Source organism: Heptranchias perlo, chromosome 9 (assembly GCF_035084215.1).
Source record: "Heptranchias perlo isolate sHepPer1 chromosome 9, sHepPer1.hap1, whole genome shotgun sequence".
NCBI lineage: Eukaryota > Metazoa > Chordata > Chondrichthyes > Hexanchiformes > Hexanchidae > Heptranchias > Heptranchias perlo.
Genome location: NC_090333.1, coordinates 76,627,667 through 76,655,354, shown reverse-complemented (window position 1 = coordinate 76,655,354; position 27,688 = coordinate 76,627,667). Strand labels below are relative to the sequence as shown.

The following is a 27,688-nucleotide window of genomic DNA, read 5'->3' as shown; positions in this document are numbered from 1 at the left end:
TCATGCCTATCTTAACGATTTCTAAATATAAAGTTGAGATAAAAATTGGTGTGACTGTAAAAGATTTTCACTGAAAGTGCAATGTATAGGTTGTGGATTAGATTATATACTAATTTAGAGAAACTGTGTGCTGCTGTGCTGTACATTGCACAATGAAATACTAAGATGGGGTGTTGTGAAATGGGAGGATGCAGGTTTGACCCCTGTTCAGCCCAGTTCCTTATGAAGATTAAAGTTCAGGGGAACCCATTGCAGGCGAGAGAGAAAGTGAGGTTGAGCGTCCTTATCTGGCCATTATCACATGCATTCTGGTTCCTTTTGGGGACAGAGGTACAGAACCCCAAAATAATGGAGGGGGGGGGGGGAATTGAGGATGCCACTTATTGGAAGGTAAGTGAGCATGTAATTGTATGGAAAGGGGGTAAGGGATTAAACTTGTTAGGTGCTTTATTGTGTCAAAAGCCTCCAAGTCATCAGGGGCCACAATGCAGGTGTCCTAATAGTTGAAGGAATCGCGAGGTAGATTTAGAGGTATGTTTGGAACAAGGAGCTATGACTGAAAACTCGCAAAAAGGATGAGTGAAATGGAACAGAGGGAGCAACCAATTTATACTTCGTTCATTCCATACATTCTTCTCCAAGTGGAGAGAATGCTAATTTATTGCAACTGTTCAAAAATGAAATGGGCATATTCCAGATTGGCAGGGAGTGGAATATTATGGACTTAGTGCCAGGAAAAGAGGGAAATAAAAAAAATGTCCTGAAAGACAGCCCTAAACAGTACGAGCTACTTGAATTTATAAGGCACCTCTAACATTAAACATCCCAAGGTGCTTCACAGAGGAGAAAACAGACACTGAGCAGCAATACAAGATTTAGGAGAGCTGACTTGCAGACATAATTGACCACCTAGATTTGAAAGGTGCTTTTATTGGAGGGGAAAGAAGTAGCAAGGTTAAAGGTTTAGGAAAGGGTTCTGGAGAGTCAGGCTGAGAAGGCTCTACCATCAATAAGCAATAGGATAATTGCATGGGCTGTGATTAGAATTGTCTTCCTACACCCATACATTTTGATCTACCTGTTCTTAGCTTTCCCCTTGTGATGCTCATCAGAAAGTAACCCAATATTCTGTTCCCTGTTTTACTTTCCCCTCTTGGGTTTTTTACTGTTTGTTGGAAGTATCAAATTCCAGATTGAAAGCTGGTGGTTATCACTGCACATTCAGCTCACAAACAGCAAGCTTGTGCGCTACGGGACTGGTATTGCCACGTATTCTAGCAACCTGATAGAGGGGTAGGGATAAAGGCAGGTACATTCTGTTAAGGCTGGGATTCTGAACTTGCTGGCTGATTGTAGTTCCAGGGCTATCAGGCTTCTCCATCCATCTGTTAAATAACTCACTTAAAAGCAGAAAAGCAGATTGAAGCACTGATGTGTGATGCTATGGACTTAAATTTTTCATATATCATTGTGAAGAGGTGTTATTTCCCCGCAGGAAGATTGGAGAGGGATGATCTCTGGGTCACTGGTGAGCACCTCTGAGATTGGTTCAGAATAGCGCTGAGTCCGGCTTGGGATAGAAACTGTTGGTCATTCCTGAAGAAGTACCCAATCTGCATTGCCTTTCCAGCTTAAGGAGGAAGGGTGTTAAGATCAGTGAAGAGAAAAACATCAGAATTGCTCCAGTCACAGTTTGGCTTTACCCATCCACCTACATTTTCATGGCTTATGAAGGTCAGGTGAAGAAGGCAATTATTTTCCACCCTCAGTGAATGCTTGGGTTGGCAGGGTGAAATGGATTAGAGCAAACCATTTGCTCTCGTGCTGACTTTGTTTTATCTTTCAAAGCCTGGAAGTGTTTCCTGTTTGGAAAAGTACAGTGAGTTTCGAGGAACTTCCTATATTAAAATTCAGTGACTGGATAACAGGAAAGGGAAGGTTAACATCCTGAGTATAAACTGTCTGTAGGGTGGTGCTGTGAGCTAAAATGGTGGTTGGATACGATGTCACTCATAACTCGGGCATTGTGTTACATTTAGTTTGACTTAAATGACTTGTCTTATTCAGTAGGCTGCATTGCTGATAGCTCTAGGAGACAGGTTTGGACACAAAATATCTTGGATCCTCGAGAAAAAGAAACCAATCATTAAGCAGGCAATTCTATCTGTAGTATATTTTATGATGAAATCCTTGGTGAGATGCTACTTTTGGGATGGGAAGAGAGTTGTGACATAAAGCAATGTTGTTTCTTCCAGTACTGCGTCCCCCTGGACATCTACTTACAGACTGCTTCTGGAGTGTAGCTGGTGACTCGGAGGTATGTGAGAGCAGTGTGTGGTGACTGCTTTCTTGTTTCTCCCTTTCACTTTTATGGCCAATTGACCAATATTAAGTGCTTCCCTTCAGCCTGGCTGATTGGATTTTGCTGTGTGGCAAATCATGACTGCAAGTCTATGTTGTACTGCCATGTGGAGCTCCAATGCTCGGCACAACTTGCGCTGTCTGATATAAAGCAGTATTTTAATCGAGTTATGCTCTTAATTCTTTTAAGTTTTGCCATGGTGAGAAACTAATTTCTTTCTATTATGTGAAATATGACTGGTGCTAAAACTATTAGTAGCTGCTCACCGAATGATTTCCAGTGAATGGATTTTTCGGTATTGTGTTAAATGGAGAAGTTAATACTGCAAAATACCATGAGGTTAAGCTATAACACATTGAAGAATAGATAATACAAATCAGTGACTGTGTGAATGAACACAATGATGATTTCACTTTCAGTGCTTTTGACATCACTTGGAATCCATTGACTGTTACTCCCTCTTAACTGTGTGTTCTGCTTGAAACTCGATTTTGTCCCTCCTGCACTAACTGGTTATCAAAATGGGGTGCTTTTTAATTTGTGGAATTAAATGATGGAGTTTTTTAATCAGTTTTAATTGAGATTTTGATATTGAGAGGCATAGTTTCTGTGAAGCACATCTCCAATGTTTGATCTTGCAGATTAGTTCATCACTCCCACAGTTTAGTGAAGAATAAAACATTGAGCTATCACTGTTTAATGTAATTGTAAACAATTTTACAACACCAAGTTATAGTCCAGCAATTTTATTTTAAATTCACAAGCTTTCGGAGGCTTCCTCCTTCGTCAGGTGAACGATGTGAAAATAAAATTTCACATCATTTCACACCTGACGAAGGAGGAAGCCTCCGAAAGCTTGTGAATTTAAAATAAAATTGCTGGACTATAACTTGGTGTTGTAAAATTGTTTACAATTGTCAACCCCAGTCCATCACCGGCATCTCCACATCATGTTTAATGTAAGAAAGCTGACTGCTGCAGTAGACTTGATGGTGTTAAAAGCTGGAATGCATGCTTCACAACTACCTCTACCTAATGGTGTTGGAGATGATGTAGATCTGGTTTTAAGAAACAAAGATGTTTTCAACAGTTTATCCCAGCTGTAGAATCTTGATTTGCTGTATTATCGTTAAATATTTTGCAGTTGTTCAGGTGGTGGGAAATGTGTATTGCATTTTTTGTTTTACAGAAGTAACCAGTAATTTTCTAATGTTTGCAGTCTCAAACTTGAAGTGCATAATACATAATATCCTGCAAACAAGCATTGCAGTCTTGAATGGTGGCAGCTTTTAAAAAGCAGGAAATCTTTCCACCACTTGTGTGCAGCATGGGCTTCAGCACCAGTGGGAAATCATCTTTATTCTGCTGCTTATTGACATTTCCTCAATCAACAAATTGCATGCCTGTGTTTTTTCAGATATGACTGCTGCTCACCCAGGCACGTGGAACACTTTGGTTACAGGAGATCATATATTTTAAAAAGTACATGAACTTAAATAAGTTATTTTTTCAGTGTGAGTATTTGGAGTCATAGACAGGTGGTGTGTTTTCATTTTTGCTGCTGGGTAATCTTGCTAGCAGACAAATTTAGCTATTTCAAAATGTTTGCACACTATAGTTAGAAATCACAGGCAATATTCTGCTTGGGGGGAGGGGTGGTCTCTGATTTCAGCAGTATCTTGGAGTTGGCTGCATAGCCTCATGGTTTATTATGTCGGGCTTGGAGGCTGCAATGCTTGGTATCAATGACTAGTATTTATTTACAAGTCTATCCCATTTCATACTTTTAGGCCATGGTAGTTGGGGTGAAAATTGAGCTTCTGTATGCTTGATGTCTTCCTTGATTCCTTGTATTGTGTACAGAGGTGAATTGGGCCTTATGGCTTCAAACATGTCTCTGGGGCTTTAGCGAGTAACTGAGCCATTGGATCAGGAAGATCCCAGATTTGATCCCCAATAAATTATGCTAAGTTGATTTGATCTCATCCAGAGCAGCAGTAGGAGTGCTGCAGTTGGCCTTGGCATTCCTGGGTTATGAAGGAGAAAATTTTGCGCCTTTTCTAGCTATCCTTGTTGAAACTGTGTGGATTTGGGGATCAGGTGATAGCGCTTGCTGTCAGATAAGCTGCTGACACATGATATGGCTCTTAAATGAATAATTGCTAACTGGGCAAAGTATCAGATGGTTCCTGTAGAAGGATACCCAGGCAAAGGAGTTAATTCCTTCACAGCCAAGGATGAGGGAACAATGTCCTATTGCGTTCTGACAGCCACCTGCTCCAGCAGCCATTGCTAAAAGTTGGGGGAAAAAAATTGTCTTCAAATCATTATAAATTCCCAATTTATATCCATTGTCCCACCTGAATATCATGTGAAGCCCAGCCCTCTAGATAGAATTTTTGTGGTATGGGATGTTTGTAGCATGGAGTTATCTTGTTGATCTATATGTGTGAAGAATTGATCTTTTGATAAATAACCAACTTTGATGGGTTCATTAGGTTGGCATTTGCCTTTGATTTGTGTAGATTAATTTTTTTTTGAATCTATATTGTATTAAATTCCAGATCTCTAAATTTCTAGTCTGTAATTGGTGCACATCAGTGCTTCCAAGTTCATTGTCAGGTCTGGATATTTATATCTTTGGCTAGACAGTCAATCCTGAGAGATGAAGGAAAAGTTGAAGATGGGAAGATCTGCCTTAGCAGGAAGATAGATGAGAATTTATCTGCAGAAAAGCGGGAAAGAATGTCGTGCTATTTCTGTCCTTGGCTTACGAGATTCATACGCTCATTGAGAGCTGTGTGTTGTCAATAAGCCTATGAATCTTGCGTGCTTGAGAGGGAACAAGCATTTCATACTGTTTGGCTACTTCATTAGATGTGAAGCGCTTTGGAACATTTTGAGATTGTGAAAGGCGCTATATAAATGCAAGTTCTTTTCTTTTTTTTCCGTAGGATACGTTTGCATAATGCTTTGGTCGCAGACTAATGATAAGAAAGGTTCGACATGTTTTAAGCAATGGTACAACCAGTGACGAAGTAAGAGTTTGTTTGGCATTTTAGATTGTACATTGCAACTCGAGTTAATTACTAAACATATCATGAGCGTAGTTGATGTACTTGGGATAACTTAGCAGTCTGGTTATTATCCCATGTTACTCTTGGTCCCACAATGGCACTTTGAATTGGGGCAAAATTACTTGATTTGCAGCAACAAGGGTAAGAAGAGAAAGGGCAGAGGTGGTTGGACTTTGTTGTTGTTAAAATATTGCTGTAAGAAATTTAACATTGATTCTTTCCCATAACTGTTCCATAAATGGTTTTCAGTGGCCCAGTGAACAGATGGATGTGCCTTGCACTAAATGGGGAGGTCCTGATTCAAATCACACACTTGACTAAATTGTGTGCATGCTGAGATTCTCCCTAAGGGGGAAATGGTGGGGAACAGCTGACATGAGATAACAAGAGGAGATTTGGCAGCAATATTTGTGTACATACTACCTTCAGGATCTACTGGCTGGATGTAGACTAACGTTGATAGAATATGGAATTAAGCACCCATCATCTCGCCCAGTTAGAAAGGAGTGTGGGTCAGGGGATGGTGTTGTGTAGAAACTGAATGTAAAATATTAAAATAGAGAGGTGTGGACGTTGAAAGAAGAAAATCCTCAGTAAAAGTTCTTTGGATTCTGAGTAGTCAGCTATGTGTTTGAATATCAGTCTTTACATAATGCATGCTATTTTTTCCCATCATTATGACAGCTAGGATTAAGAAGAATGATATTTCCTCTGGCACTGTGTGCAGACTGTAATCTTAGATTAACAGCTTCTCCATGTAGAGTAGTTGTAACATGATTCAAATATTGAATGAACTTGAGTGCTGCAATCCTTTGTGCTGTCGTGAGTTGAGATGTCAATTTACACCTGTAATTCTCCAAATGGCAAGTTCTTAATCTCCGTTGAAGCGCTAGCACAGACCAAGCACTCTTCTATAAGGACACAAGGAAAATCAGAGGTCAAGGTTTCATCCTGGGCTTTCTTGAGTATCTTCGAGCAGTCGACTTGAAGCACTGTTTCCAGTTGCCTGGTTGCTGGCCATCTGCTTCGTGCTTCAGCTGGGGAATGCTTGTGGGTAAGAAGTTTTTACAAGAAAAAAAAATATTTTGTATTCCTGCTGTTTAATAACAACATGTCACTAAAATAATATTGGTATGTAGCCCATTGCCATGAGGTCATACAGTTTCATTGATGCATGATTTATATTAAAAACACAAGTTGGTACCTGCCCTGTTTTGTGTTTCAGCTGGTTCATTTGATGGACTCTGGAGCTGTGTAAGAAAGGTCATCTGCAGATGTTCTCAAAGAGTTAATTAAATTGATTCTTGCAATGAGCATGTTCTGAAATCAGTAAGATTTCTCACGGGGCTGCACATTCTGGCAGCCAAATGTGATGTTGGTCCTGATACCATTTGATTGCTGAGAAAGAGAGTACAGCTGCTTTTTTCACAGATTGAAAAGATAAACCTACGTAGTCATGATCTAGCCAGAAACACTGGCACAAACACCTGTTCCTGGAGCCTGGGCGAATGTGGATCCAAATAAGGGTTGCTGAAACTTTGAAACAAAAAAAAGATTGAGATTGAGGTTGTTTTGAAATGGCTCCAAATAACATGGAAAAGATGTCTGATGAAGTTCAACTGGGTTGCATTCTCCAAACTGTGGCCTCAACAAAATCGCAGTGGTAGGAATTGATTGACTCATCATGTTTTTCTAAAACTTCTTTTTATATAAAAAAAAGTTTGTTGTACCCATGTCTCAGGTTAAAGTCCATAATTAGGCATAGCAAGGTCCCATAAACAGTAAATGAATAAATGACAAGATAACCTGTTGATGGTGTGGCTGAGGAGGAACTTTTCTTCAAATAGTGCCATGGATCTTCTACATTCACCCGGAAAAGCAGATGGCATCTCCGACAATGCAGCACTCCCTCAATACCACATTGTTGCTCTACTGTGACTGCACTTGAAAGGTAAAGCATTGGTTCTAAAGAGCTTTGCCATGTCATCAAGATGAGATAAATTTCTATTTAAATGTAAGTTCTTCAATATGAAAACTCAAAAATGAGGAAATAGCCTCAGATCATTCAGCACAAGACTTTTTTAAAAATTTGCCATTTCAGCAGTGTTTCTGTGGTCTGATAATTTGTGGAGTACTGAAGTGTGACATCTTGGAACTGCTGTGTGGTCTCGTACTCCGTGAGCGGCAATAATGCAAAACTAATTGAAGTGGTGTCTCGCTGCTCCAGGGGCTGTCTCAGGTACCGTCTCAGAGCATGGTGGATTGTTGTGTAGTTTGACACAAACTGCTATGTGTAAAACTGTGTGCCCCAGTATTGAAAAAAATACTCTGAAAGGGAAATCACCAAGACTATTAGCTGGAGGCATGTTGTAAAGGATCCCACTATAAAGTTATGAGAGGTGTGAAATGTTCTGAAGTAGATTCAGTGTCAGGACTAAAGATGCTTACAAGGTCAGAATCACCACAGTAATGCATAATTTCTCTGCATACTGTGGTGTTTTGGAGTTTTGTTAAATTTTTTTCTTCAAATTTTATTTAACTAGTCAATCATCAATGTCATTTGTGGGATCTTAATGCCCACAAAGTGGTTGCATTTGCCAACATAAGAATGAGTGCATTTTGGAGCAATTCATTCCATGTGAAATGTTTTGGAATGTTTGAAAGACTCAAAAAGACAGTGGACTGCAAGTTCTCTTTTTCATTTTCTTTCTCCTGTCTTTCCTTCTAAATTTTGTTCTCTTTCACCCCCGCCATTAGGCAGCACCTTAACTGAACTTACTGTTTAGTATTTTGTTGAATTTATTTGCATAGTATGTCACTATTAGAATTCATTATGGAATGGGGTTGCAGCTAGTAGTAAGTTGGTTTTCCTTTCTGACAAGTGCAGTAATTCGATTAATGGCGTGGATCTGGGTTCTATTCTTAACTCCAGCATCATGGACTTATCGATGGTGGGCGGAGGAGTGGATGGGGCTCCATTTTTCTTGGTGGCTGATGCTGGTAATGTGATCTTTGATCCACTTTCCTTGCATGAATCTTATTTGCATGATCATGCTATGATTATGATGGAGCCATCTTCAGACTGGAGCTGCACATGGATAATATATTATTTTTTGTTAGGTTTGAAAATATCTTTGAAGTGCTCCAATTCTCTTGTCATGGTCAGATGCAGGCTTGTGTCTTCTTCTCCTCCTTGTCGTGATTCCTGATTTCAGCCTTGCTGTCAGAGAGGTTCTGAGTGAAAGCTGGAGTCTTTCCTTAAGGATGAAAGGAAGACCATGGGCAAGTTAATGCAGCCACTCCGGCACTTGGTGTCTGCTAATGCAGAGTAACATTGGCAACGGCCTGGGTGTGGATTGCCTGTTTTTATTCTTGGTATGATGTACAGCGTTTTGCCTGAACTTGGCTTGTCTTTCCTTGAGTTTAAAAGGTTGAGGAGTGATCTAATCGAGGTATTTAAAATGTTAAAAGGATTTGATTGGGTAGATACAAAGAAATTATTTTTTCTGATGGGGAAATCAGAACATGGAAGCTCAATCTTAAAATTAGAGCTAGGCCATTTAGCAGTGAAATTAGTAAGCACTTTTTCACACAAAGGGTAGTGGAAATCTGGAACACTCTTTCCCCCAAAAGGATGTGGATGCTGGATCAATTTAAATGTTCAGGACTGAGATTGTTAGATTTTTGTTAGGTAAGGGTATCCGGGGATATGAAGCAAAGGTGGGTGAATGGATTTGAGTTATCAGCTGTCATCTAATTGAATGGCGGAACAGCCTTGAAGGGTGAATGGCCTGCTTCTGTTCCTATGAACATAGAAAAATTGAGTATTAGTAACCCAAAAATACTTGCTACACAGGTATTGCCAGTTGCTTTGCAGTTTTAGCCAGTGGTGTTGAAATTGGCAAAGTCAAGAGCCTGAGAATTGAAAATACCTAGTGGTGTAGGTGTAATACATTTTTTTCCTGATTAGTTATTTTCCAGATTTTCACTATGCATATAGATTGTGCATATTGCATATTACAATTCGACGGGTAATGGAGCTGAATAAAAAGAGAAATGTTTATCATTCCCAGCAGTAATTGGTTTGAAATCAGCTATGGTGAGTCTATTTAAAATTTAAACTGCAGTGAGTACATGGGAGAGGAAGAGGAAGAAGGAAAGTTGGTGGAGAAGTTAGCTGCAGAGGATTCTTTTGTATCCACTGGGCAAGGAGCTTGATGTTCATTGCTTCCCCACCATCTGGGCTGCAGTTTGTAAATCTTTTGGCCTACCTTCCATTTTTAAGACCATAAGTCTATTTGAAGTCACTGAATTGGGCAAAACTGTTCTCGCAATCAGATTTAAAGTGTGTAATAGGAGAAATACAGTTGGGACTGAGGTACGTTGGTCATTTTTTGAGCAGTCACATGATGTGTGAAAACCAACTAATATTTGCGATGGAAAGGTCTCAACTTACAGAGGTGGTCCTTATCAAATGTTTTCGCAAAATCTATAAGATTTTAACATTGCAGTTTCTGCACCATGTCTGCAGTACATCATGTAGGTATTATCGGTCTCTGACTGCGATGTAACAGAGCTGGAAACATTTTTCTTACACTCTAATGTTGTGACACAGTTGCATGAACCTACTAATTAAACAGTGAAATCAATATATTTAATTAAGTAAATGCGTCATTATCTCAGCCTGCCACAGGTTTTATTTGCATGTTTATGAAGGATTAACTTCAAAGTTATTTTGTTTTTGAAGATTAATAACGAAAATGCATGAAATCAAATCCTGATGAACATTATTTACAAATAGTTTCTTGAAATCCCTGGTTCTAAGGTATCTTATCTCCATTGTTAGGTCTGTCCATGACATTCACCAGCTTACAGAACGAGGGAGTGGCATGGACCAACCTAACAAAGGACTCATTACAATTACTCTGCATTGCATTAACCAGCTACTCCAGAAGAACAGAGTAGTTTAATGCCTTTGATACTCATTTGAAGGACAATTTATAGTTTTAGCTCCATAAGATCCAAGATCACTTTGCATGCAAAATAGTGGGAGAAACTGATGCCTTGCACTTGTGCAACTTGCCCAAGCATCAATCCGCTGAACCAGTGCATCAGCTCTATTCTCATCTAAAAGCTTAGCTCACAGTATTTGTCTTCAGTTTTGTCATATCTGTTCCAATTATTACTACAGAAATAAACCAAAAGAGAAAAAGGACTCTGCAAAATCATAGATTTTCTTGTATGTTCTTGGCTTTCATTGGCCTTTGTAAGGGAGCCATCAACGTGTCAAGTGCTTAGTCAAATAGACAGTGAAGCTTTGTTCGGGTGTCACGGTGATTGTTGTCGCTTGGTGTTCACATACTTGGATGAAACATTCTGTTGCATTGTATAGAATATTGCATTCATAATGCTTTGGATGGGGAACTGAATTTTATTAAAAGATGTTACGAGAAAATTATAAGGTATTTGCATATCAATGTAGCCTTCACAAGCATCAAAGCCAAGGTGGAGAATGCAGAAACCATTTGTCAACTCTTGTCAGTTGAAGTGAGGGAGGCCCTTTTTTCATTCTGGCAGTGATGCGAGGAGACTGTGATTTGTCTGCTATCACAATTCACTGCTGGATTGCTTGAATTAGAGGAGTGCATTAGCAGAGGACTGCTGTTTCCAATTTTGCCCAGCAGTCAGGAGGATACTCAGCATTTAGGGTTTCTGCACAATGCACATGGTGAATTACAGGTCGAGGTTTAGATCTGATGTTTGTATTTGACTGTGTTTTCCATGGGATGGTGAAATTAGGGTTTTCTTTATGTACGTGAGAATCCTGGAGAAATGCCAGAACAACTTGAAAAACAAAAACTGTCATTTTCATTTCACCTAAGCTTGCCATGGCTTATTTCAGACTGGGTGATGTTATAGTATATCTTTTCCTATCCATCTCCTCTATAATTGCGTGCAATACACAAAAGCCTTAATAGATAATGAACACGTGAAAACAACTTTTTCCCCTTCCTGAAGACAGTACTGTATTTAGAAAATCTCCAAACCCATCCCTTCCAACAACAGTTTGTTCACATCATGTGAAGTAGCAATAAACCTAACAGCTGCTGAATGAACATTGTTGACTTGCCAATATTGTTCATGGGAAAAGTATGAGTATTTTTCCATTAGAATATTGTGCATTATTCCTTTTCAGATTCTCCTCATCAAAGCTGAGGTAGCGAAGCAAACCCATTCCCAAGCTGCTATTGCAACTCTGCAGCCAGTCAATAGGAGGCGAGACAGCATGGCTTGGGGTGACTCATACTTGAGTGAATTTTAAAAATTTAGTTTCAATAAACTGGAACTGTGCGACTGTTGCATAGAATTTCAGGAATTGCTTTCTTGGTGCTCGTTATAGTCTCAGACACTCATTTTCTGAACCAGAAGTCTATTGGTCAGTCTATTGTCATTGATTCAACCCTTTGAACAGGAATTTGTTTCCAGTAACTCTGCTGTGTCAGTGCACAGTTGAAGTGTTACATGCCCTTCTGTGCCTCAGCTGCTCCGTTCCCTAGAAGCTCGAGTTTGCTTTGGATATTTATATTTAACAAGACTTATCAATTCACCATGAAGTCACAGTATTTGTGCTTCAGCAGAGGAAGTTATAGCATTGCTCTGTTTGTCGTGTCTCCTGTCCGTTGATGGTGTTGTTCGCTTTTGGATAAGCCCATGGGCCAGTCGACTGATCATACCACGTATCCTTCTCCATCCAGGAGACAAGTAAATGGAAAATCTTTTGGAAAAAAATGAACCCCTCATAATCTAGTATATTACTGTTCATGACCTTTTCTATCCTGCTCTCTGGCCCACACCCAGGCCAGGTAAAAACTGGCCAAGAGGTCAGGCAGGTGAAATTTTCTTGCCCTTTCAGTATGAGGCTGCATTTATTATTTGGCCTGCTGAGGTCAGGAGTGCAGTACCCTGCTGCTTCATGTTTCAGGATGCTGTGCCACTGTGTCATTTGATAAAATGCAATTTCTCCATTTTTCATAATGATTTTCTTTCTTTATGTCCCCGCTTCCACTGGTTTCCTGGCACTGCACTTTTCCTCAACCTGGATATTAAGAATGTGGCAGATGGGGTCTGCCATTAATACTGCTGTTTCTTGGGCAGGGAAGGTCCTCCAGAGTGGGGTTGCTCCATCTAGTGGCTTAGCTATGAATTGGTAAAATTCATCCTTTGGAGATCATCAGGTTTGAATGTTAGTCGTCACAACCAGATTTGAATGTTAGTCGTCACAACCATTCAAACTGCAGACCAGACTTGTCAGACTCAGGTCAGTTCTTGATACCAAAGATAGAAACAAGAAAGTAGATGGGCTCGTGTGAACTCTCCCTCTTTCTCTTGAGTTTAGATTTTTGTCTATATCTTCTCAAGATTTCTCTGGTTCTGTCTTTCTTGTCCCTTATTCTGATAGTTTACCTCCCAGGAGTTTTCTAGCTCTGTTCTGCCTCCCAGAACTATTTCTTGTATTAAGCCATGTTGCTGTCACTTCCGTGAAAGAGCACTAATCTGCTTGCCGCTGGCAAACCACCACTCCTTTTGCGGCTATTAATGTATTATTTTAAACTTAATATTAACATTTTTAAACATGAACACAACAGTTAAAAGGAGCATTGTATTTTTTGCATTCCCTGCAAATGAACTGATTTGCACTATTATAGAAGTAGTGACTAAAAGATAGGAGCAGGTTTGTTATGTTCTTTCAGGCATTGCTAGTAACACTATAGTGTTTGTACTATCGATAAGAGCTGTGTAACAATAATGATGATGTTCTCAACTCCTGACAGGGGGAAAATAGTACTCAAAAATAGATGGCAGCCACATTGGGTGGTGGGTGTGAGGTAAGTTTTAAACTTGCGGTGACTGCCTATCATTTCAAGTTGGAGCTGTGACAAAGTGATATAATGGATTGGTGCAGTGAATTCAAATGAAAATTTTGTCTGATGTTCAACAAATTCCATAAACCTAATGCTTGTTATGGATTAGCAAGGCAGCACAGTTACAGGTTGAAAATGTAGGGTTCTGCAGTTAGATCAACTGCAACTGTGTTGCTGATATAACCATACTTAATTGCCAGCTCTGTGTATAAATTCACATGGCAATTTTGTCTCCAGATGGTTCACAGGCTGAATCAGGAAGATTCTGGAAAAACCTCTAAGAATATTGAGTAATTTTTCTTGATGAGTTTAACAGAGCGTGCCTTATTTAATTTTTTTGCTCTGTGAAATGTAGAATTAAATCCTTTCGTTCTGCCTGTCTCCACCTTGCCTGTCAGTGATTGAGAGTCTGTTACTGCTACCAGAGAGATAGGACAGTAATTGAAGAAAATGGAGGGGTGTATTTTTCTGTCTGAATTGAATGAAAACTGAAATGAGATTATTATTGTCTGGTGACTACCTTCTAGTGAAACATTAAATGTTTAAAAGTCCAAAGCTCTGATCAATCCAGGCTCTGTTGATGCTGGTCTTGTGTGAGTGAGCACAACACTGGGTGAGAAACTCGAACCCACTTGTGTCGGCTGTTTGGGATTGAACACTTTGTGATATCCGATGCAGAACTGGCAAACTTGGAGCTGAGTGAAGATCTCCCTTATGCTGTGAACTGGGAGGTTACTGTCCAGGTGACTTGGCCCAGGGCAGAGCAACGTTCCTGGGAAGCGCCTTGGGACGTCTTACTACGTCAAAGGCGCTATATAAAATACAAGTTGTCATTAAAGGCTTGATGTCAGATTTTGGTTTCAACCACAGCACTTTATCACTTGTCCTTGCTGTGTGGTCACCATTGGACAGAAATTCACTGCCCAAAGCTTTGGGAGGTGTTATGGCATTCAGAAGGCTAATTTTTAAGAGGTGTGGGGTTGGGGGAGAGGCGTAGCTGGAATGGATTTCTTTGGGGCAGAATTCAAAACTGTTTCACTGGTTCTTATTTTGATGCTGTGAGCTACAGGCATTTGGTGGTGGATTTCGATTCCCCTTTTGCTGGAGGACTCACTGTCCCTGACAAGGTAAACTGTGTGAGGCCCAGACACAAACAAGAGTAGTAACGTCTGTGAATGACAAGATGAACATTTTCCAGCATTGTCTTTCACGTCAGTTTGCATAAAAGTGGAAATTATGCACTAATATAATTCGAACATGTGGTGTAAAATTGTACCATGCTCTGTACAGATGATAACATGGATTTTTCAGAAAGATTTTTTTATCCAAAAGCAAATAAGAGATAATACCTAATACCTATATAAGTTATTGATAGTGGGGTTCATGTTTGAGTTTTCATTTGCTTGTCTGTGGACAATAACTTGTTTCTGTTTTCTCCTCCTTGGCAGCATTGATTTGTTTCCATTTGTGAATGCAAAGTTATAGAGCAGTGTGCTGAAGAAAAACTTGAATGCTGCAGGAACCCTGAATTTTGGAGTCTGTCCCTCTAGTTCCCTACTTGGGGAAGCTCCTGATTTTAATCATGCCACTCTAGGCAGTTGCCAAGTGGAGGCCAGGCACTTTCCCACACAGTAAGATGGAAAACAAAATTGTAGAGCCAATAATAATTCTTTTAAACAGTTCTATTTTTATAAGGGCTCTTTCATTTGCTTTATGGGGATTGAGATAATACTGCCGACCAATAGCATTACCTTGCCTTTGGCTGGAGATAAGGAAGACAGCACTGAATCTGAGTTCGGTCAATAACTACAGTAGGCTGGCTGCAAAATAGGACATGGAGCAGCAAATGTGTGGAAGGCCACAAATTGAGGGAAGATGGGTTGCTGGTTACCCGAACTACATGTTGGGAGTATGACTGCCCTAAGCTATAAACTTTAAGATTATCGTCAAATGTAGGTTTTAACTTTCTAAAACTAATTTTTCAATTTCTTTGTACGTAATTGACAGACATTGCTTGTTTACAAAAGGAGGTGCGTCATTTTGTGAAGAATTTTCCAAACTGCCTTCATAAATCCTCCTTTGGTAAGGGATAATTTTGAGAGCGTTGAATTTGATGTTAGTTGTTTCCCATTTTCTGCCAGGGTGTGTTTGATGTAGGAATTTGAGAGGTTTTTCCCTTCACCCAGCAGTACTCTGCTCAGTAGTTGAAGAAGATGGTCAACAGGGGACAATTCACTGTTCTCCACACAATGTGCATTCATTATATTGTCATGCTGTGGAGTCACTGGGTAACCATGCGGTGGCAGTACCAGGCTCTACATGGGAAACTAGGTAACTATTGCAATAATAATCTGTTGCAGCTCCATCTGTGTATGGTGGTAAGGTGATGCGTTTCCATGCTGCTGGGTTGAATGTTGAGCTCGGTTATCTTGTGTTCTTGCCATCCTCCAGACCTATGCTGATTTAATCACGTATAATGGATTAATTAATTAATTAAAAGTCTAATCAACAGAATATTAAATAATTGATCATCTAACCAGCTGAGTACTCTGCATATTCAATTCTGATTATTCTGTGGGAGGCGGCTGAGCTGACAGAATTTCTGTAGCAAAGCAAATGCTGTGATGTCTTTTTCATCCCATTCTATTAGTTTGACAGTTCAGTCAGACATTACCAGGTGAAAATGCAAATGAGAAGGAGCTAGTTTAGCGCAACATCAACAGGACTCCATTTCTGACATTGAGCATTCCTTTGCTATCATTGCATTGATGCCTCTGAATAATCCGACTAGTGAGAAGATTGCTTTAAAGGGGGAGAAATATGCTCAAGAACTGACTTAGTTTAATTTACCTGGCATTTGGGAATGGGATTGACTGGAATTGCTGCTTTTTCTTCACCTGATTCTCTGTATTAGATCAGAGCTATACATCATCTTCAACCAGGAGTGCCGAGTGGATGATCCATCTCGGCCTCCTCCTGATATCCCCACCATCACAGAAGTGAGTCTTCAGCCAATTCAATTCACTCCACGTGATATCAAGAAACGGCTGAGTGCACTGGATACAGCAAAGGCTGTGGGCCCCGACAACATCCCGGCTGTAGTGCTGAAGACTTGTGCTCCAGAACTAGCTGCGCCTCTAGCCAAACTGTTCCAGTACAGCTACAACACTGGCATCTACCCGACAATGTGGAAAATTGCCCAGGTATGTCCTGTCCACAAAAAGCAGGACAAATCCAATCCAGCCAATTACCGCCCCATCAGTCTACTCTCAATCATCAGCAAAGTGATGGAAGGTGTCGTCGACAGTGCTATCAAGCGGCACTTACTCACCAATAACCTGCTCACCAATGCTCAGTTTGGGTTCCGCCAGGACCACTCGGTTCCAGACCTCATTACAGCCTTGGTCCAAACATGGACAAAAGAGCTGAATTCCAGAGGTGAGGTGAGAGTGACTGCCCTTGACATCAAGGCAGCATTTGACCGAGTGTGGCACCAAGGAGCCCTCGTAAAATTGAAGTAAATGGGAATCGGGGGGAAAACTCTCCAGTGGCTGGAGTCATACCTAGCACAAAGGAAGATGGTAGTGGTTGTTGGAGGTCAATCATCTCAGCCCCAGGACATCACTGCAGGAGTTCCTCAGGGCAGTGTCCTTGGCAAACTATCTTCAGCTGCTTCATCAATGACCTTCCCTCCATCATAAGGTCAGAAATGGGGATGTTCGCTGATGATTGCAACGTGTTCAGTTCCATTCGCAATCCCTCAGATAATGAAGCAGTCCATGCCCACATGCAGCAAGACCTGGACAACATCCAAGCTTGGGCTGATAAGTGACAAGTAACATTCGCACCAGATAAGTGCCAGGCAATGACCATCTCCAACAAGAGAGAGTCTAACCACCTCCCCTTGACATTCAACGGCATTACCATCGCCGAATCCCCCATCATCAACACCCTGGGGGTCACCATTGACCAGAAACTTAACTGGACCAGCCATATAAATACTGTGGCTACAAGAGCAGGTCAGAGGCTGAGTATTCTGCGGCGAGTGACTCACCTCCTGACTCCCCAAAGCCTTTCCACCATCTCCAAGGCACAAGTCAGGAGTGTGATGGAATACTCTCCACTTGCCTGGATGATTGCAGCTCCAACAACACTCAAGAAGCTCGACTCCATTCAGGACAAAGCAGCCCACTTGATTGGCACCCCATCCACCACCCTAAATATTTACCCCCTTCACCACCGACGCACAGTGGCTGCAGTGTGTACCATCTACAGGATGCACTGTAACAACTCGCCAAGGTTTCTTCGACAGCACCTCCCAAACCCGCGACCTCTACCACCTAGAAGGACAAGGGCAGCAGGTACACGGGAACAACACCACCTGCACGTTCCCCTCCACACACCATCCCGACTTGGAAATATATCGCCGTTCCTTCATCGTCGCTGGGTCAAAATCCTGGATCTCCCCTCCTAACAGCACTGTGGGAGAACCTTCACCACACGGACTGCAGCGGTTCAAGAAGGCGGCTAACCACCACCTTCTCCAGGGCAATTTGGGATGGACAATAAATGCTGGCATTGCCAGCGACGCCCATATCCCATGATCGAATTAAAAAAATGAAAGTATCAATCAGTTTAAGTTAATTAGCTGAGTAATGTGACCCTTAATGCTTGCTAGAACAAGTACAATCTGCAATATTGAGTAGATTTTGCATTAGTACCTGCCTTTGCTGAAGAGCTCAATGGGCCATCTTAATAGCTTTTCACCTGTTGCAAATCTGCTGTTCAAGGAAGGCAGTGTAGTTATTTGAGAACAATTTGAGGTTGAGGATAAAATATGGCTGTAGTTTAGAAATGAACTGTTGAAAAATAATTCTTTGTTTCACTCCTCCAATTTTGTAAATACTCATTCTCATTGAGTACCCCCACATCTTGCAGCATTCCCTGACTCAGAGAGTGGGCAGGTAGCCTGCTGCTCATCCCAACTCTGCTAATTCTGCTGTGAAACCAGTTTACAGATTATAGAAATTACTCAGTGTCTTAGATAAGGTTCCGATGACTCTCTCACCTGCCTCCTCTAGATGGGTGTTGGCTCACATAAGGAGTGGACCCTTGCGTCAAGTACTAGTGGATGGTACTACAGTATGAATCTGTGCCACCAGGAGCTGAAGGGATAAAATATGAAGGGTGGAGCTGCTTACATAGAATTACATAGTGCATAGAAATTACAAAACTGAAACAGGCTGTTCAACCTAATTAGTCCATGTTGGCATTTATCCACCAAGTGAGCTGTATGCCTATTCCCAGTTGTCAATCCTCTTCCCACATCCCTCTCTCCCCCTTTGAACCTCCTGTCTGACCTATTCTTAAATCTTGACATGGGTCTCTGCTTTAGTCACAAACTCCGTAGTGCATTCCACAGTCTCACAACCCTCTGAAAAATAAATTTCTCTTGCTCTCTGTCCTAAATCTCATATTTAATCTCATGTCCATGTCCTCTCGTTCTGGACACCTCAAACACTGGAAACAGTCCGTTTCTATCAACCGTAACCCGTTCCTTCATAATTTTAAACGCCTCTATCAAATCACCCCATAACCTCCTCTGTTCTCATCAAAACGGCCCTAGTTTTTCAAGTCTTTCTTAATATTTGCTCATACCAGATAGAATCATAGTGAATCTGCACTGTCCCTTCTTCGTTGCCTCAAAATTCTTTCTTTGGTATGGAGCCAAAAATTGCAGAGTACTCCAACTGTGCTGTTTGTAAGGTTCCACATAGATTCACCATTGCATCTTGATTTTTACATTCTACACCTCTTGCCATAAAACCTAGTGTGCCATGAGCTTTTCTTTATGGTTTTATCTATTTGAAGTACTGCTTTTCATGTCTCGTGAATCTGAACCCCTCCCAAATGCCTCTGCTTTTTCACATTACCCAGCCAAACTTTTGTGTTTTTTTTAACCATAATGTTATTGCCTCATACTTTGTGAAACTGAATTCCATCTGACAATTTTTTATCCATTCCACCATTGTATCAATATCCTCTTGCAGCTTCCTACAGTCCTCAGAATTATTTACCATGCGTCCTGCTTTAGTATTTGCTGCAAATTTGGACACCACTCCTAGCCCCATATTCAAATCATTGACATGCACTGTGAACAGAAGTGGTCCCAGAACAGAACCCTCTGGGACACTGCTACCTACTTCCAACCACTCTAAGAAACTGCTCTTAACACCGACTCTCTGATCCCTCCCTTCTACCCAATTTTTCATCTAATTTGTTACCCGTCATTTATTTCATGCCCATTAATCTCCAATAGTCTTCTTTGTGGGACCTTGTCTGAGACTTTCTGAAAGTCCTTGTACACCACACCCACTGCATTTCTCCATCCACCATATCTGTCACCTCCTGAAAGAGCTCTGCACTGGAGAGTTGCAGTCATAACACTTGCCAAGTCCTACCACTCCCCATCAGCGTTTTGATCTGCTAAACTATTTTTACAACCAATAAGAAACTTTATTAGATATCTTGTACGGTCTCATGCAGCAGCATTTTCAGTAATTGAAGCTAGGATCGGATTACTGCGAATCCTCTGAATTATCTCAGTGTTAAGAGATCAGGAATCCCTGCCTCTATTGGTAATCTTGAACTCCCAGGCATTGTATTTTAAGACAAACAACCATGTGGCTACATAGAACAATACTATCGTAAACTGTGAAGGTACAACATTTTGAGTGCCTTAGTCATAGTTTAAAAATAAAATTATGAATCTACATTCAAGACTTTGTAGTCAGGATAATTTACTGTTTCCTTGGGAGTTCTAATTTCAAGTGAATGGTTGCATAGATTTAATTTTTACTATAATTTAGTTTTTTTTCTCTAGTTCAATATTTCCTTGGATTTAAGGGAGAAAGAGAAATAGGGACACACCCCTTTTTAATAGATGTATTTTGAGGGAGCATTTTGAAGTTAGTTTTGATTCTGGTCATATATCTTTTCTTTCTTTTTCAAAATGAACTTTGCCTTCATTTAAACAAGTAGGACCTGCTGCCCTTTGCTTTCATTTAAAAAGTACCAACACTTTTTTAAATTACAAAATTCAATCCAGAAATTCAAGTTGTGTCCCGAACCCTAATTAACGGAACTAGTTAAATTGTAGCCTGCAACTCTTGACACAACTTCTTGGTTTATATACTGTTGATATACTAATCATGTTGATTAATCTCATGAACACCGTTGCACTATGAATTTGAACAATTTCATTTTATCTGTATATAGCCCCCTACTGCAACCAGTGCGGTGTGAAGCAAAATTGTTAAAATCACACGCTGCTTCAGTTCCCGTTTTCATCCTGTCCTTGTGATTTAATCAGCTTTTTTCTTGTAAGGTATACGTAGTGCTGTTTTGAGTAAAAAATGTAACCGGTATTGTCTGCTATTAGGCATGTACTGTTGTGTTTACAGAAGAGAATGCTAATCATGGCAGATGGTAATAAACATGAATGACATAGACTGTAGCATGAAGTGGTTTGAACCTGGTTGTTAATTATATAGCTAATATACAGTATTTCACAAACAGAACAGTTGAGGAGGGTGGTGGAGGTTCCTGTGCATTATTCTGGAAGTCCAATTCGAATGGAACAGCAGAAGGACAAATGTCTGCCTTTAACTTTGATCTGTGAACAACGAGGTTAGTTGTTGATCAGTTTAGTTCGCTCCAGAACATCTGTTTTTCTTTCATTTGAAGAACTGTTTTGGCGAAGGTTAGACACAATATTTTGGTCTTGCAGTAGTTGCCTGTTTATCAAACTTTAATTGTCTCCACTTCCTTTAAACGCCACATGGTGGAAGGGTACTTGCTGTGAGCAGTGTCGCTTGTCCATGGATTGATTTGAATGGGATATCCTGTTCGGTAGGGGTTATTTGGTTAGATTTTTCATTATGATGCATGTTACACATACATATATTTTTACATCAGTCTCTCGCCCACTGTTGATAGATCGGTCATCAATACCTTTCTGTTGTCTGCTGTCGACTAAAATGTAGTTACTGAATGTGGCTCCAGCTAATGTAGTATCCAGCGGCAGTTGTTGAATGGACTGGAATTTTCTTTTCCAATACGAAGGACTTTGTTGATAGGATCACTGTGTATGTGGCAATATGCAAGACTCGTGTAATCATTTCATCTGTCTTTCCACTGTTAGGTTAATTCTTGAGCATAATTGCAATTATTCTGATAGAGCAAGAAGGAGGATTAAGGAGCCCTTTGAGATGAAATTTCTGGTGAAAAGAGCGGATTAATGGTATAATCTTCTACAATATCATGATTTGTCAGTTGTGCTTTTTAAAAATTTACTTAGCACTTTTGCACTGTGCTTGCACCCTTGGACGTGATTTTTAACGACAGAAGGGACAAGGGATGAAGTGGAGTAAGTCACAGCATGCTCTACCCGTTCCCAGTGGACTTCAAGTCGCAGCTGAAAACTGCTCTCGTATTTGGCACCAATCGGTCCTACAGAGGTGCATTGCCACTTGAATCTGTAGATTGTATTTTAACGTTTTGATGTGTTTCTAAAAACAACACAAAGCATAATCCGAGTGAGAAGAAATTAAAGCCTGTAGAAATGTTTTAAAAATATTTTTCAAGTCTTTTCTTTTGTGCTGTGGGAGGGTAACTCATCAATATTTCACAGGTCCATGAATGCTGGCAGCTTTTTGACACCTCATCCAAATGAACATTCTTCATGTGTAAGCTTGGATAGTGAGCTTTGGCAGGCTATTTGAGTATGTGCAGAGGGCAAGAGAGGTAGCAACATGTACAGCTGAGTTCCATTTTGTGCAAATCTGATATCCATGCGTGCATATTGTCCAGCAGGGATCAGTGGAATGGTGCTGTTTACCAATACAGGTTAAGGCCTATTATAGTTGTCCATTGCAGGCCTGGTTGAGGTTAGCTAACTGACCACAAAGCAACATTTAAACAACAACAACTACTTGCATTTATATGGCCTCTTCAACATAGTAAAATGTCCCAAGGCACTTCATAGGAACATAATCAGTGAAAAATTGACACTGAGCCAAAGGAGATATGAGGACAGGTGACTAAAAGCTTGGTCAAAGAAATTGAGTCTTAAAAGAGGAGAGAGAGGTGGAGAGATTTAAGGAGGGAATTATAAAGCTGAGGGCCGACGGCTGAAGACATGGCTGCCAGTGGTGGGGCGAAGGGAGTGGGGGCTCCACAAGAGGCTAGAGTTGGAGGAATGCAGAGTTCTTGGAGGCTTGTAGGGCTGGGAAATAGTACAGAGATAGGGAGGGGCAGGGCCATGGAGGATGAAAATTTTTAAACTCAAGGTGTTGATGGACTAGGAATCACTGTTGCACAGAGATGAGGGTGAATGGGACTTCACATAGGATGATCCTGGTCTGAATTGTTAAACAGCTCAGGATTACATTTGCCTCCTTGAGCCGTAGGGGGGTTGCCTCTGTGTCAAGTGGCTCTTAGCTCGGTGGCAACTTCTGAGTCCAAGACTTGTCCAGGCTGATTTCATGGCAGTTCTGCTATATTTGTGTGGTGCCTTTTTATGGATTAGATGTTAAACTGAGGCCCTCGTTGCCTGTTCATGTCAATGTGAAAGTTCCAGCACCACTGTTCTATGAGGAGTAGGGAGTTCTCCCGTTATTCTCGCTAACATGCCTTCCTCAACCAACATCACTAGATAAGAGTAACTGGGCTTTCATCTCATTTGTGGGTCTTCTCAGTGGACAAATCAGCTAATGCATCTGCCTACAAAATAAGCGACTGTACTTCAGAATAACTTCATGGGTTGTGAAAAGCTTTGCAATGTCTTGCGAAGGTGATATACATTTAATTTCTTTTTCAAATGTGGATGCATACTTCAACTTTCTAAGCATCAATCAATGAAAAGATAGGCATTGTGGGTTACTTTAGCAGAACTTGTCTTTTTGATAATTTAAGGAACCTGAGCCCTTACAGTGTTGGGGATTTCTTAATGTGGTGTGCAAAGGAAGAACCAGGCCAAGGACTGCAGGGCATGCAATAAAAATGACTTAATGATTTTAGCCTCTTGACTCAATAGCTCTCCGTTAATGTCCCTGGCTTGTGTGGCTTTTGAGGAAGCCCAATTGTCTATCCTCTTCCCTGACGAAACTTAGAGGGGGAAGACTTCAAAAATGTTAATGAAAGAGGGAGATAGTAGCAACCCACCCCCGACAATTTGTTAAAAGATTGACGCTGAAGGAATGAATCACTGACGCTGCAGTGAGTGGGAAAATTGGCTCTGTTTCTGGTTATGTATTGACAAAAAGGAGCTGGTGGTTTGGCTAGTCCCTGTTGAATCACCAGGATTGTACTTTCCCAGGGTTTAAATCTGGGAACTATGTGTATCTTTCACATGACAATTTTTTTTTAACGTTATGACTCAGGATTTAGAACACAAGCCAGCACCCAAACATTTTATTTCTGAGCTTCAACAGTCTATACATAGTACAACATAAGTTAGAAGATGCTACACTATGCCCCAAAAATATAACTCTCGTATTGTCTGATAGTTAACTCCAACTTGTTTTATGTTTAAAGACTAATTGTTCTCGGGTAAGCATTTTTATCATCGGCGTGCCTATCTCACGGCTAAACGAATGTGCGTAGTTTTCATGCCAGTATGTTGCATGGGAATGCTGCAAATCTGAATATTGATAATATGTGCAAAGCAGTAATCCAAATGGGGAGAAGGATATAGAAGTTAATAGATCTGTTTGACTCATTTGGGTGATTGAAACTATAAAGATCGTTACTAACAGGGAGGTGGGGGAGCAAATCCAAAGTTGAGGCGGTCATGCATGGAGTGCGGAAGGTGCCAACTTGACTGGCTTTTCCTTGTTTCAAGCTTTATGTTCTTGTGATAGATTTGAAAAGGTCACTTTCTGGTGGCGTAGTCTTTTGTTCGTTTGAGCTGTTTAGTTTGTAGACAACGTCAAATATATCTGCCTTGAATGTAGATCTTTTATTGATTTTAAAATGCCATCGAACTTGGAAAGAAATCATCATCTTGCACTGGAATGTTTCGTTTCACGGAACTGACATTGAGAGTTTGACAGGTCTGACAAGCAACAAAGCAAGAAATCTCTCCATCTCTGCTTAAAACTAAATCAGCAGTGGGAATTTAGAAGCAGTGCTAATTATTGAATCCTGACTTCAGTCCTGGCTGCTTCTGTTGATTTTAAGCTATGATACTGTATTTCAATGGGAATTCTCACTCCTGAGTCAAAACTGAAGTGGCTGGTCACAATATTCTTCCATTTTCTTTGGAGCGATTACCATCCTAAGTATCAGATACTGAGTTGTGAGTTGCTAGTACAAACAAATTGCTTGTTTGAACTTTGCAGCCTCAAATGGTTGAAATTAGTGGCTTTCTGCCATATTCACATGCTTGTTCTTTTTTTACCATCATTCCCATACTCCGGTCATGGCATACTTCAGCACTATACTTGGTGTAGCATGGGTTCAGTTTGTTCAGTTTGTTCATTTTTTAAAAAATCCCTGCACAATTTCTTCCCCACTCTCCTCAAGCTGATAACTGGGCTGTGGTTCAAAAGGTGCCAGCTGCTGTCTGATACTTGACCTAAATGGCACAGAATGTTAATGTTCTTTGAGGGGCAGCACAGCCTGTGCTTATCCAGTGCCCATACATATATAACAGAGATTATGGCCTTATGATCAGAAATGGGAACCCTGATTATGAATTTTCACCATCCGTAGCCCGGAGGGTCTGAGGTCAGTTGGAGTACCACTGAGATAAACAAACTGAACACAGACCAAGGATTGAGCCTGGGACCTTCCTGTGTGAGCTGACTTGCTCTTCAGTTATTGGCCTCTAAATTGCTCCGAGCGGTGAACCAGCAGTGCTCACCGCTCTTAAGATTTAAATTCCCCACTAAGTTACCGTCTTCTTTTTGGCGGCAACTTCCTTGAACTCTGACTTCCAATAACATCAGTGTTCTTTCCCAGGCTGTGTGAGTGATGAAAGGATTTCTAAGGGTCCTCAGCCAGTCAGCTTGAAGCAAGTCACGCTGTGAGAACCAAGAAGAGCAGTTCATTCACAAATCGCGCAAACTAAAAACCCGGATGTGCCCGATAAGGTATTATAAAATGACATTTTATGGTAGGGAAAGCGAAATACAGAGAGGATAAAATTAAAAGACTGAAATAAGAGAAAGAAGGAAAAAGAAAAAAAAGTTACATTTTTTACTTTAATTTTTTTTAAATGTCCTAAAATTATTAAAATCAGGATTAATGAGACGCCACATTTTTAAAATTTAATTTTCACTGCCAGGGAGATTGTTTGGCAGTCATTAAGACTTACCACGCTGTTAAAACTCAGTTTAGACCTAAAAAACTGAGCATGCCTGTTTTGTGGCGATATTAGTTAGTTTCCAGCTGGGCAGGAGAACAAGTTGGCGCTGGTCCATTGATTCCATTGATTGCAGTCGGCGATATCGCTTTCAGCGAAGCTATCACGTTATCAGTTAAACACAAAAATCCAGAACTTGCGCTTTCTGGATTTTTGTGTACCAGAAAGCGCAAGTTCTGGATTTTTGTGTTTAACTGCACGGATTGGTTCACCATTATTTTGAAAGCAATTTCTGGGCCAATATTTCTTTCATCCTTCCTTCTGCTTTCCCTCTGAAGAATTGATTGACTTCCATTGGTAGGAAGCCAGCGAAATATAGCTGTATACGCACCAATGTGCTGTGCCAGTGACTTATTTTTAAAATGCACATCCGTGTGTCCCATGCAATGTTGCGAAATGCTGCAAGTCAACTTTGGATGAACTTTTGAAAAAATGGTCCTTTGTTAATATTTGAAGCTTTGGGATTCCTGTGGAAATCTTAAGACAGTACCCGTTAAAAGGATAGTGTTCTTTTCATTTTCTCAACAATTTTCTTTATTTGTCCTCCTGAAAGCGTAGACTCCTTGCTGAGGCACAACTGAATGAACACTGCTGACCCTCCATCACTTTGCCCAAGTTGCCCTCATTTGATATGAACACAAGATCAGGACAGAATCATGTTTGTCTGTGGTGCACATGGCTCAAATAGCTTGTGGACACTCACTCGTGTGAGCCTGGACACAAGCAAGCTATTTGAGCCAAGTGCACCACAGGCAACTCTGATTCTGAGCTGATCTTGTGTTCATGTTCTTACATTTCAACAGGGGTCATTGGATAGCTATCAGAAATGGAAACCTTGTCACATTTTACCCTGTCTAACCTAGAGGTACTAAGTTTAATTTTAGGGCCTTCCAGCTGAGGTCAGCTAACATCACTGAGAGGGGAATGAACCTGAGACCCTCCTGCTCTATACGGCTCAAATGATTGCTCGACTGTCTTGCTGAGCATGTGGGGAAGTTCAAGGGTTATGCTTTATACTGTTGGTAGGGAGTTGGTGAAATTTGCTGTCTCGTCATGTTCATTGAATTGGCAAGAATTTACAGCATTAAATTTTGTATTCCTTACTGTTTGTGAGTGTATTTTTTCCCCACACAGTTTAGAACTACCAGTAGTAGTCAGTACATACATGTCAATCATCTGCATTTCACACCAGTCGTGTTTTGGGGGGGCGGGGGGGGGTGGTCAGTGTGTCAGTGCGATTAAGCTCCCTCCCTTTAGTAATACCGCTTAATTGTTACTGCTGTTGTGCTCCCCTCTCCACTTCGACACGTCCCCATTCTCTTTGCTTGCCCAACTGCTCCTACCCGAGTCTGGGTGCCAATGGACTAGACCAGGGGCCCCCTTTCTCAAACCCACGCTTAATGGCAGTGATCCTGGCCTCCCTTTCCTGCAGGTAGGAACCTCTCGTCAGAGTTTCCACCTGCAATATACAGAGGCTGCGATCATGCTATTTTGAGGTGTGGGGGTGCCTCCAGTCTGGTCCAATAGCAATTAGTTCTGCTTGGAGCCAGGGTGGAGGATGGCAATAAGTGGAAGGGAGAAATTAATGGCATTCAAGGGATGAAATAAATGCCAGGAGGCGAGAGGAAATGGACAATGGATGGTCGTGAAGGGGAGAGGGAATGGAGACATGAAGGCGATAAGGAAAGGGCAGAAGCTGGGAATGGTGTTTTAGGATGGAGGAGGAAGGAGAATGCCATCATAGACGCAAGGGAAGTGGGGTGAGCATGTCGACATTAATGGAGGGTTGGAAAAGTGCCAACCTCAGTTTATGGGGGGTGGGGGTTGAAGAATCCCTTTATGAACTTGAAGGGGTAAGATTGAGTGCCTACTTAAATTGAGGTCATTCGAGGGGGAACAA

General features: G+C 41.0%; 1 protein-coding gene across 1 annotated transcript in view; it reads left to right on the top strand.

Moving 5' to 3' along the window:
• rasal2 (RAS protein activator like 2) overlaps positions 1–27,688 on the top strand; it is a 323,907-nt gene that overhangs the window by 33,975 nt on the left and 262,244 nt on the right. The window lies entirely within an intron of this gene.